Genomic DNA, 12,003 nt, shown 5'->3' on the forward strand with positions numbered 1-12,003 from the left:
ATTTGTGTGCTCATTGGAATACACACATGCAGTCTATGCAACTGAAGGTCTGAGCAGTTTTGTGGTGCTCCCATCCCACACAGTGCCCACAACCATCCCATTCAGTCAACACAACAAAGCCACCTTGTTACAACATCCTTCTAACTCCATACATCCATCTCACTTAGTATACACATTTAGCTCCCTCAAAAATCTTGGTTAATTGCTAAACTATAATACCCCATCTACGGTCTATGCATCTACACTTACTTCCCCTATACACCCCCATGCTGCCCGGTCTTCCCCAATCCCTACTGCTGTGTTCTCCCATCTGTGCTAGTCTGTACTAACTTATCTGTACCATCTGTCTTTCCCCACCTGTGCATTGTCTGTACCACCGTTTCCTTCTCTCTGTGCTGCTCAGTGTTTCCTTCTTCAACGTCACTCTGCCTCCTCCAGTACATGGCACACTGTCTTCTCTCCCATCTGCACCAGTTTTCTACCCATCCATGCCAGTGTTTTCAACCCATCTGCACCATTTCCCCCATCTGCACCGCTCTGTCTCCCTTCCCATACTTGCTGCTTAATCTACCCCCTATCCACACCACTCTTACCCTATTCATGTAGCTGACATCCTGAAGGTAAATTTAGTGGATCCTGCGCTCTTGGCAGGGGGATAACCGCCACAGCCCACCCCCCAGTGGTCCGGAAACGCCTCCGTTGTGCAGACCATGCCCTGCCAATGGCATTCTAACGCTGTTTGCACGCCCCCCTCCTTCCCCGCAACCACCTCTGCCTATCAATCAGGCAGGGTGATAGCATCTCACTGGGCTCCTGGGGTACGCACGCGCAGTGCGGCCATTGCACGTGCGCACCTCACAAACTAATTCAGACTGCAATCGCTGCTGCTGCTGCGGTCTGAATTACCCCCTGTGTTTCTCTGTCCCCCCCATTAGTGCTGCTTAGTGTTCCCTCTATCCACACACTTCTGTTCCCCCATCCACACCGCTCTCCTCCCTCCAATCAACAACACTCTTACCTCATCTGAGCAGCTTTGTCTTCCGCTCAGACCTTCAGTTGCATAGACTGCATGTGTGTATTCCAATGAGCACACAAATCTGTGAATTAGCAGCTCCACCATTGTGTGAGTGACAGCAATCTCACTCTGTGAGAGTGCTGAATCTGCACTTACCCACAGGCTGTGATGGCATACCATATCTGTATTGCGCAAGGAACACGTCCATTAAGGCGTCAGCCTTAATGATCGGAATTTCATTGCTTTTTGGAGTTTGAGTGGAAGAGTTACAACAGGTTTCTGAAATTTCGATCATGTCTAAGAAGCCTTAATGGGACATGTGAAACCGTAAGGTTTTTTGTCTATGGAATTTCATCGCTTTTTTTAAATTTATTTTTTTTATTCAGAAATGTAAAATTTCACTGTAAGAATAAACATTTGATTTTTTGAATGTTTAATGAAAATGTTCGTATAACATCACTGTTCTGTGCAAAATTATTTTATTAACCAAACCAAATTGTTTAAGGTCCGTACACACTTAACGATTTAATGAGCAACGTCGCTCATTTTATCGTTAAGTGTGTATGCAGCCAGCGAGAAACGATGCGCGGCCCCGCGGGTCGGCAACAATCTTCGCTGTCGGTAGGGCATGCAGGAAGGATGTGGACTGTCGTCCACGACCTTCATGCAGGGCTGGCGGGGGCGTGACATCACTGAGCGATATGAGCGGCCGGCCCGGGAGGGGAAACATTAGACGATGTAGCTCACAGAGCGACATCGTTTAATGTGTACGGGCCTTTAGACTTTGGTCAAAATATTTTGCTGCCTTTGCAGCTGATGCAGGGAGGGGGGTAGGCGGCAGCAGCCTGTAACTGAGGCTGGAGGTAGGCGTGAAATGCATTGCTTGTACGTGTGAGTGCGTGGTGTCAGGTGCTGCGCGTGTATATGTGTGTGTGTGTCAGGTGCTGCCTGTGTATGTGTGTGTCAGCTCCTGTGTGTATGTGTGTGTCAGGTGCTGCGTGTATATATGAGTGTGTCTGATGCTGCGTGTGTATGCGTCAGCTGCCGCACGTGTGTGTGTGTGTGTGTGTGTGTGTGTGTGTGTGTCAGGTGTTGCGGGTGTATATGTGTGTGAGTATCAGGTGCTCCGCGTGTGTACAAGTGTATGTCTGGTGCTGTGCATGAATACGTATGTCTGTGTCAGGTGATGCGCGTGTACATGAGTGTGCGTCAGGTGCTGCGCGTGTACATGAGTGTGCATTAGGTGCTGCGCGTGTACATGAGTGTGCGTCAGGTGCTGCGTGTGTACATGAGTGTGCCTCAGGTGCTGCACGTGTCTATGTGTGTGTGAGTAAGGCACTGCGTGTGTATGTGTGTGTCTGATGGTGTGCGTGTATATGTATGTGTCAGGTGCTGCGTGTATATGCATGTGTCAGGTGCTGCGTGTATATGCATGTGTCAGGTGCTGCATGTATATGCATGTGTCAGGTGCTGCGTGTACATGCATGTGTCAGGTGCTGCGTGTATATGCATGTGTCAGGTGCTGCGTGTATATGCATGTGTCAGGTGCTGCGTGTATATGCATGTGTCAGGTGCTGCATGTTTATTTTATTGTGTCTGATGGTACGTGTGTGTGTCAGGTGCCGCACGTGTATATGTGTGTGTGTGTGTCAGGTGTTGCGCGTGTATGTGTGGGTCAGGTGCTGCATGTTTATTTTATTGTGTCTGATGCTACGTGTGTGTGTGTGTGTCAGGTGCCGCACGTGTATGTGTGTGTGTCAGGTGTTGCGCGTGTATGTGTGGGTCAGGTGCTGCATGTTTATTTTATTGTGTCTGATGCTACGTGTGTGTGTGTGTGTCAGGTGCCGCACGTGTATGTGTGTGTGTCAGGTGTTGCGCGTGTATGTGTGTGTCAGGTGCCGCACGTGTATGTGTGTGTCAGGTGCCGTTCCCCTTCTTCCCATCCCAGCTCTCTCTGTAGAATACAGCTCTGCACCCAGAGAGAGGGAAAGACTAGGGGGCTGATCACTGCACTGCTCACTTTTTGGTCATGAGTTCGGCCTCCTGTTTCTTCCAGTGCTGTGTTCCTGCAGCCTAGCCCTCCCTGTTGTGCCAGAGAATCAGCCCTTCCTTCCCCTGACAGAGAGAGAGAGCCCGAGGCAGATACACTCTTCCCGTAGCTGGCCTACCCCCAGTACTTCAGCACTGGCCATGCGGCAGTCAACAAAGGAGACCAGCAGGGGGTTCTGGCAGCATCAGCTGTGGCCGCAGCTGGATCGGGGAGGCCTGCAGTGTCTGAGGTGGGCAACACTTCCTCCGCCGCTGTCACCTTCCCCTGCCGGAGAGAAAGCCAGAGACATACCCTTCCCGTAGCTGGGATACCCCTAGTACCTCAGCGCTGGACAGGCAGAAGTCTATGGGGGGGACCGGCAGGGGTTTCGGGCCGCAGCAGTAGCAGCGGCCGCAGTCAGATCAGGGAGGCCTGCAGGGTCAGAACTGGGCAGCACTTCCACCAACACTGTCACCTCTGTGCTGGGCATGTACACCAGTCCGTACGGACGGAGGAGTCCACAACAGGCAGCAGTATAATGAGTCAGACAAACTCATTACACGCTGCCCACTGCTGCGCCGCATGCCCTCGATGGAGGAAGCCTAGATGCGGTCCCCAGCGGCAGCGAGGGAGAAGGGTGATCACATCACCCTTCAACCCGGCACCTCACAATCAGCTGGGGATCTGCAGTAGCTTCATCTCTCTCTTCCTCTCCCTCTCTGACAGCACAGCAGCCCCTCTGGGTCCCATGTAGCTCTGCCCCCCTGCTCACAGTTCACTCGGCCTCTCCTGATTAAAAAGAAAATAAGAGCCTGACCTGCTGCTCAGATGCGAGGAGGGGACGGGCGGATTGTGGATTCACCAAGGGAATGCTGATGCTGACTCCAAGAAGAAAGGGAGTCTCTTCCCTATGAAGGTGAAGCCTTGTTTGGCAACGGCCTAGTTAATTTGATCTCGGCAGCTCCCGCAGGTAAGTCATCCTTCTTGCCCTATGTTCCCTCTCAACGGATGAAGACGCATCATTGTCTAACGCAGTCATTTTGTCCCAATAGATATGCAAGAAGTTAAGATTCCCCTTTCTTTGCAGGTAGAGGAAGGAGAAGAGGGAAGAGGTCTGTAGCCTCTTCAAGATCGCAGGAGCAGAGATCGTCCTCTGCTTCTGCCAAATCCACTGCATGACGCTGGGGCTCTCTTGCAGGAGCCCACACCAGTGGGGGCACGTCTAAAACACTTCAGTCAGTTCTGGATTAATTTGGACCTGGACTTGTGGGTTTTACAAATAGTGTCACAAGGGTACAAACTGGGGTTTCAAGACGTTCCCCCTCACCGATTGTTCAAATCGGCCTTAGTCAGCCGGGAGAAGGTTTTTATTCAAGCCTCTTCGTGCTCTCGAAGCCGGACGGCTCAGTCAGACCAATCTTAAATCTGAAATCCCTCAATTTCTACCTGAAGAAATTCAATTTCAAGATGGAATCTCTCAGGGTTGGGATCTCCAGTCCGGAGGAAGGAGATTTCATGGTTTTGGTAGACATAAGGATGCCTAATTACATGTTCCCGTTTAGCCACTGCATCAAGCTACCTGAGGTTTGCCATTCAGGATTGTCATTACCAATTTCAGACGTTGCCGTTTGGTCTGTCCACGGCTCCGAGGATTTTCACCAGGGTGATGGTGGAAATGATGGTTCTCCTTCGCAAGCAAGGAGTCACAATTATGCCGTACTTGGATGATCTCCTGATAAAGGCGAGATCCAGGGACCAGTTGGTGCAAAACATCTACTCTCCCTGACAGTTCTTCAACAACATGGTTGGCTCCTAAACTTGCCAAAATCGCAGTTGGTCCCAATGACGCGGTTGTTGTTTCTGGGAGTCATACTGGACACAGAAGAGGCTTTCTTCCAGTGGAAAGGCTATGGAGTTCCAGAGTCTGGTCAAACAAATTCTGAAACCAGCAAGAGTGTTAATCCATCAATGCATTCTGTTGCTGGGGAAGATGGTTGCGGCCTACGAGGCCATTCAGTTTGGCAGGTTCCATGCCAGAGTGTTCCAGTGGGACCTGTTGGACAAGTGGTCCGGATCCCACCTACACATGCACCGGAGGATAATCCTGTCTTCCAAGACCAGAATCTTACTCCATTGGTGGCTGCACAGTTCTCACCTCCTAGAGGGGCGATGGTTCGGGATCCAGGACTGGATCCTAGGGACCATGGATGCAACCCTCCGAGGCTGGGGAGCAGTCACACAGGGGGAAAACATCCAAGGAAGATGGTCAAGTCAGGAAAGTTTTCTCCACATAAATGTTCTGGAGTTAAGGGCCATTTAATAACTGCAGACACAGTACGCACTGGGACGGGTGCCCAGCATCCTCTACGGACTAAGAGAAAAGGATTTACCGGTAGGTATTAAAATCCTATTTTCTCTAACGTCCTAGAGGATGCTGGGGACTCCGTAAGGACCATGGGGATAGATAGGCTCCGCAGGAGACATGGGTACTTTAAGAAAGACTTTAGTTCTGGGTGTGCACTGGCTCCTCCCTCTATGCCCCTCCTCCAGACCTCAGTTTGATACTGTGCCCAGTGGAGACTGGGTGCTTTTCAGGAGCTCTCCTGAGCTTTCTGACAGAAAGTATTTTGTTAGGTTTTTAATTTTCAGGGAGCACTGCTGGCAACAGACTCCCTCATCGAGGGACTGAGGGGAGAGAAGCAGCCCTACTCTCTGAGTTGCAAGGTCCTGCTTCTTAGGCTACTGGACACCATTAGCTCCAGAGGGATTGGTACGCAGGATCTCACCCTCGCCGTCCGTCCCAGAGCCGCGCCTCCGTCCCCCTTGCAGAGCCGGAAGATAGAAGCCGGGTGAGTATGAGAAGAAAAGAAGACTTCAGAGGCGGCAGAAGACTTCATGATCTTCACTGAAGTAACGCACAGCACTGCAGCTGTGCGCCATTGCTCCCATACACCTCACACACTCCGGTCACTGTAAGGGTGCAGGGCGCAGGGCGCAGGGGGGCACCCTGGGCAGCAATATAAACCTCTTTTTGGCAAAAATATAACACATATACAGCGGGGCACTGTATATATGTATGAGCCCCCGCCAATTTTACAGTTTAAGCGGGACAGAAGCCAGCCGCCGAGGGTGCGGGGCTTCTCCCTCAGCACTCACCAGCGCCATTTTTTCTTCACAGCACCGCTGAGAGGAAGCTCCCCGGACTCTCCCCTGCTTATACCACGGTAGACAAGAGAGTTGAAAAGAGGGGGGGGGGGGGGCACATAATTTGGCGCAAATTACATGCTGCAGTACTACTGGGCAAACATTAAGTTACTGTGTATTCCTGGGTTATATAGCGCTGGGGTGTGTGCTGGCATACTCTCTCTCTGTCTCTCCAAAGGGCCTTGTGGGGAAACTGTCTTCAGAAAAAGCATTCCCTGTGTGTGTGGTGTGTCGGTACACATGTGTCGACATGTCTGAGGAAGAAGGCTATATTAGAGAGGAGCAGGAGCAAATGAATGTGGTGTCTCCGCCGACAGCTGATTGGATGGATATGTGGAATGTTTTAAATGCTAGTGTAAACTCATTGCACAAAAGATTAGACAAGGCTGAAGCTTTGGGACAGTCAGGGTCTCAACCCATGCCTGATCCTATGTTGCAGGGACTGTCAGGGTCTCATAAGCGCCCACTATCCCAGATTGTTGACACAGATACAGACACGGATTCTGACTCCAGTGTCGATTACGATGATGCAAAGTTACAGCCAAAATTGGCAAAATCCATTCGATATATGATTATGGCAATAAAAGATGTTTTGCACATCAGAGAGGAACCCCCTGTCCCTGACAAGAGGGTACATATGTACAAGGTGAAAAAGCCTGAGGTAACCTTTGAGGGGGTCACACGAGCTGAACGAGTTATGTGAAAAAGCTTGGGAATCTCCAGATAAAAGACTGCAGATTTCCAAAAGGATTCTTATGGCGTATCCTTTCCCATCAATGGATAGGTTACGATGGGAATCCTCCCCTAGGGTGGACAAAGCATTAACACGCTTATCCAAGAAGGTAGCCCTCCCGTCCCAGTATACGGCTACCCTCAAAGAGTCTGCTGACCGCAAACAGGAGATTACCCTGAAGTCCATTTATACACATTCAGGTACCTTACTCAGACCGGCAATTGCGTCGGCCTGGGTGTGTAGTGCTGTAGCGGCATGGACGGATACCTTATCTGTGGGGATGGATACCCTAGATAAGGATACTATTTTATTGACCCTGGGGCATATAAGAGATGCTGTCCTATATATGTGTGTATGCAAACTACAGGTGGTGCTGCAGGGCTCACACCCTTTTACTTGTCTTGTAGAGCAACTCTGGAGCTGTTTCTGGGTCCAGCTGCTGCAAGAAATCAGCTTGAATGCTTCAGGGGCTGGGGCATGGCCAACATGAGCCCACACTGATGGGGGTGTATAAAGCGATTTAGGGGTCATCCAAGCGCAACCCCACAAAGGCCGCCATGCCCTGCGTGACCCTTTTCTCTTTTCATATGCAGACGAGGGTTGCAGCCAACTATGCCCACTGCTTGGATGACATCACTATATGCAAATCCATCTGCTGCAGGCCTTCCCCCAGGAATGCTTGCAGTAGTTGTTGCATTTGGTTTGTTGTTTGGGGGTGCTTCAGTATTAGGCAGCCTTCTGCCCTCCCACATTCGTCTGAAAATGTGTTCTCCCTGCAGTTGTTGTTCCCAGATGAGAGTTCCCTTGTGCTTCCTCAGTTGAATCTCCTTAACTTGACAGGGGTGTGCCCGAGCAGCCGCCCTCCACAGCCCTATCCCAACACATACTTATCTTGCATATGAGATCTCTTGATCATGAAGATAGTTCTCACAGGGTGAGGTTCATCCATTACATTTTAAAGTAGGAAGGTACAAATTACATATTCAAATTACATATATGTGCTGGATTCAAATGTTTTCCCCCTTCCTTTCTCAATTGTGCCCATCAGCAGCTATTCTAATGTTGCTGCCAATGGGTGTGACGCATTCATTTCTTCTGTGGGGTACACTGGACTCCACAAGGATTCACATTGTATATGTACACCAGAGTAGGATCTTGATCTGAGGCACCAACAGGCTCAAAGCTTTTGACTGTTCCCAAGATGCTCAGCGCCCCCTCCTCTATAACCTCGCTTCCATGAACAGGGAGCTCAGTTTGTAGTTGGTGCCTTCAGTAGCAGGCCACTTAACAGGGGGCTGCCTCAGGCAGCCTATTCTTAGCTATTAATTTTGGCAAGAAAAGAAGAACTTTTTTTATAAGAATCTACAAGGGCTGCAGCAGGCTAGGTCTAATAGACCTCTTTACTGCAGCTCCATCACTCCCAGTGGCGCAGTATACTCCCGTGCCCCGGTTGCTGGGTCACTGCAGCGGAGGCTCCGGTTTCTTCCTAAGGTCAGTCACACACACACCGCCCTCCGGGATCACGAGGCCGCTGATGGGGGCGGGCCGTGTGCGCACTGGCGTGGACACTGATTACTGGGCAGCCGCTCCACTAGCCACCAGGGACAGTTAAGGAGCACAGCTCTGGGGTTTTTTCTCCTATATTAACCCCATTTTGTACTACCCGCAGTGCATTGTGATAGGTAATGGGGCCTGATTCAGGTTGGATCGCAATCCAACTGCAAAAACTGCTAAGAGCATACGCATCCGCCTGCATTTTCTGCGGCACCCCGCAGATAATGCGATCACCTCTGCCTGTGAATCGGTGAAGGGGGGGGGGGAGGGGGGTCAACAACACTCCATTTCCAAGTCGGAGATGGAGCGGTGCGGGGGCACGGTTTCAAAATGGGGTCGGCAACGGAGAAACAGGAGGCGTGGTCAGAGCAGCTGCATGACATCACATGGGCCGGACTCTGCCAGTGGAGCCCCAGCGTCATGAGGTAGATTTTGTAGAGGCCGGGGAGGACTTCTGTTCCTGGGAACTAGCTGTGTTGTGCAGCTTTATTCCTCTGCCCCTACCTCTGGCAAGAAAGGACGCACCTCGCACTTTCTTGTTTCTTTGTGACCGAAAGGACTGCATTTGATAATGCGGAGCTTTCTTATGCTGTGAGGGAACATAAGGTAAAAAATTTGATTTTCCAACTATAGCTGTGCGTGTTAATGCTTTGTCCATCCTACGGGAGGATTTCCATCGTAACCTATCCGTTGATGGAAAAGGATACGCCATAAGAATCCTTTTGGAAATCTGCAGTCTTTTATCTGGAGATTCCCAAGCTTTTTCACATAACTCGTTCAGCTCGTGTGACCCCCTCAAAGGTTACCTCAGGCTTCTTTCCCTTGTACATATGTACCCTCTTGTCAGGGACAGGGGGTTCCTCTGTGATGTGCAAAACATCTTTTATTGCCATAATCATATATCGAATGGATTTTGCCAATTTTGGCTGTAACTTTGCATCATCGTAATCGACACTGGAGTCAGAATCCGTGTCGGTATCTGTGTCAACAATCTGGGATAGTGGGCGCTTATGAGACCCTGACAGTCCCTGCAACATAGGATCAGGCATGGGTTGAGTCCCTGACTGTCCCAAAGCTTCAGCCTTGTCTAATCTTTTGTACAATGAGTTTACACTAGCATTTAAAACATTCCACATATCCATCCAATCAGGTGTCAGCAGAGACACCACATTCATTTGCTCCCGCTCCTCTCTAATATAGCCTTCTTCCTCAGACATGTCGACACACGTGTACCGACACACCACACACACAGGGAATACTTTTTCTGAAGACAGTTTCCCCACAAGGCCCTTTGGAGAGACAGAGAGAGAGTATGCCAGCACACTCCCCAGCGCTATATAACCCAGGAATAACACAGTAACTTAATGTTTGTCCAGTAGCGCTGCTGTATGTAATTTGCGCCGAATTATGTGCCCCCCCTCTCTTTTCAACCCTCTTCTCTACCGTGGTATAAGCAGGGGAGAGTCCGGGGAGCTTCCTCTCAGCGGTGCTGTGGAGAAAAATGGCGCTGGTGAGTGCTGAGGAAGAAGCCCCGCCCCCTCGGCGGCGGGCTTCTGTCCCGCTTAAACTGTAAAATTGGTGGGGGCTCATACATATATACAGTGCCCAGCTGTATATATGTTATATTTTTGCCAAAAAGAGGTTTATATTGCTGCCCAGGGCGCCCCCCCTGCGCCCTGCACCCTTACAGTGACCGGAGTATGTGAGGTGTATGGGAGCAATGGCGCACAGCTGCAGTGCTGTGCGCTACCTCAGTGAAGATCATGAACTCTGTGGAGCCCGTCTATCCCCATGGTCCTTACGGAGTCCCCAGCATCCTCTAGGACGTTAGAGAAACTAGGATTTTAATACCTACCGGTAAATCCTTTTCTCTTAGTCTGTTGAGGATGCTGGGCACCCGTCCCAGTGTGTACTGTGTCTGCAGTTATTAAATGGCCCTTAACTCCAGAACATTTATGTGGAGACAACTTTCCTGACTTGATCATCTTCCTTGGACGTTTTCCCCCTGTGTGACTGCTCCCCAGCCTCGGAGGGTTGCATCTGTGGTCCCTAGGATCCAGTCCTGGATCCCGAACCATCGCCCCTCTAGGAGGTGAGAACTGTGCAGCCACCAATGGAGTGAGATTCTGGTCTTGGAAGACAGGATTATCCTCCGGTGCATGTGTAGGTGGGATCCGGACCAATTGTCCAACAGGTCCCACTGGAACACTCTGGCATGGAACCTGCCAAACTGAATGGTCTCGTAGGCCACAACCATCTTCCCCAGCAACTGAATGCATTGATGGATTAACACTCTTGCTGGTTTCAGAATTTGCTTGACCAGACTCTGGATCTCCATAGCCTTTCCACTGGAAGAAAACCTCTTCTGTGTCCAGTATGTGTTATGATTCCAGCACTCTGGTCAGAGAAGATCTTATGGCAAGGACCGGAGCACTGGAACGGAATGCTGGGGAAGGGAGCAGGACAGGAAAATAGCCCCTGGCGCCCTAACTCTGTTGTCTCACCCGTGTTGTCAGAAATCCCCTGCGAGACTATGGTTTCTTGAGCCCTTGGCAGCCGCGTTTGAAGGGCGGATTATGTCTGCCCAACTTCGATGCCCCCCGGTCTTAATGAGAGACAAAGGGAAACCCGAGACAGGGTGATAACAAGAGGCCCTCTAACTAAACAACCAGGCCAGGGGCTAAGCAAACTCAAAACTATAATATGTGCGGAGAAACCGCCAGGAAAAAGGACAACCAAAATATCCACTTGTCCAATTCTCCTACCCGGCACCGCCGAGTACCAGAGAGGACTTGTGGAAGCGGAACCCTCCGCAAATGCTCCAAACACAAAATATAAAAGGTAAAGCGGCTGAGCCGCAACACACGGCAGAGCCGCAACTCACGAACACCACTGGATATAAAACGGTGATCAGTCAGGACTCCAGGGAACCAAACGACCTCTTGGGATGAGATGACAACTCCCGAATACCGGACTTCTGCGGACTGGAATGACCGGATACAGCAGGACTGGAAACAGACTCTCAGCAAACAAAGGCAGCATGCAGGAAGCTATTACCGGCATCTGTGAGAAGCCCTGGGAGTGTATTTAACAAGGAGTCCTCCAATCAGCTGCTAAAGGCTGATTAGAATAAATGCCGTGCAGCTGCCTTGCTGCACGGCCAGAGAGCAGGTGAATATCTTAATTTCCTAAAGCCTAGCAACGGGGAACGCGGTCCACCAGTGGCGTCCCCGTTGCTAGGGTCCGTGCGGCTCAGCGCGCCCGGCGTCTAGCGTTGCTAGGGAGCCGGCGGCTGTACGTGCACGGCATCTCTAGTTGCTAGGCGCCGGGCCGCGCAGACCATCAAGCGGACCCCGGCGCCTAACAGTACCCCCCCCTTGAGGAGGGGTCAAGGAACCCCTAATGCCAGGTTTCTGAGGAAATTCCCGAAAAAATGCCCTCTTGAGCCTCGGGGCATGAAGATCCTTA

This window comes from Pseudophryne corroboree, unplaced genomic scaffold (assembly GCF_028390025.1).
Source record: "Pseudophryne corroboree isolate aPseCor3 unplaced genomic scaffold, aPseCor3.hap2 scaffold_397, whole genome shotgun sequence".
NCBI lineage: Eukaryota > Metazoa > Chordata > Amphibia > Anura > Myobatrachidae > Pseudophryne > Pseudophryne corroboree.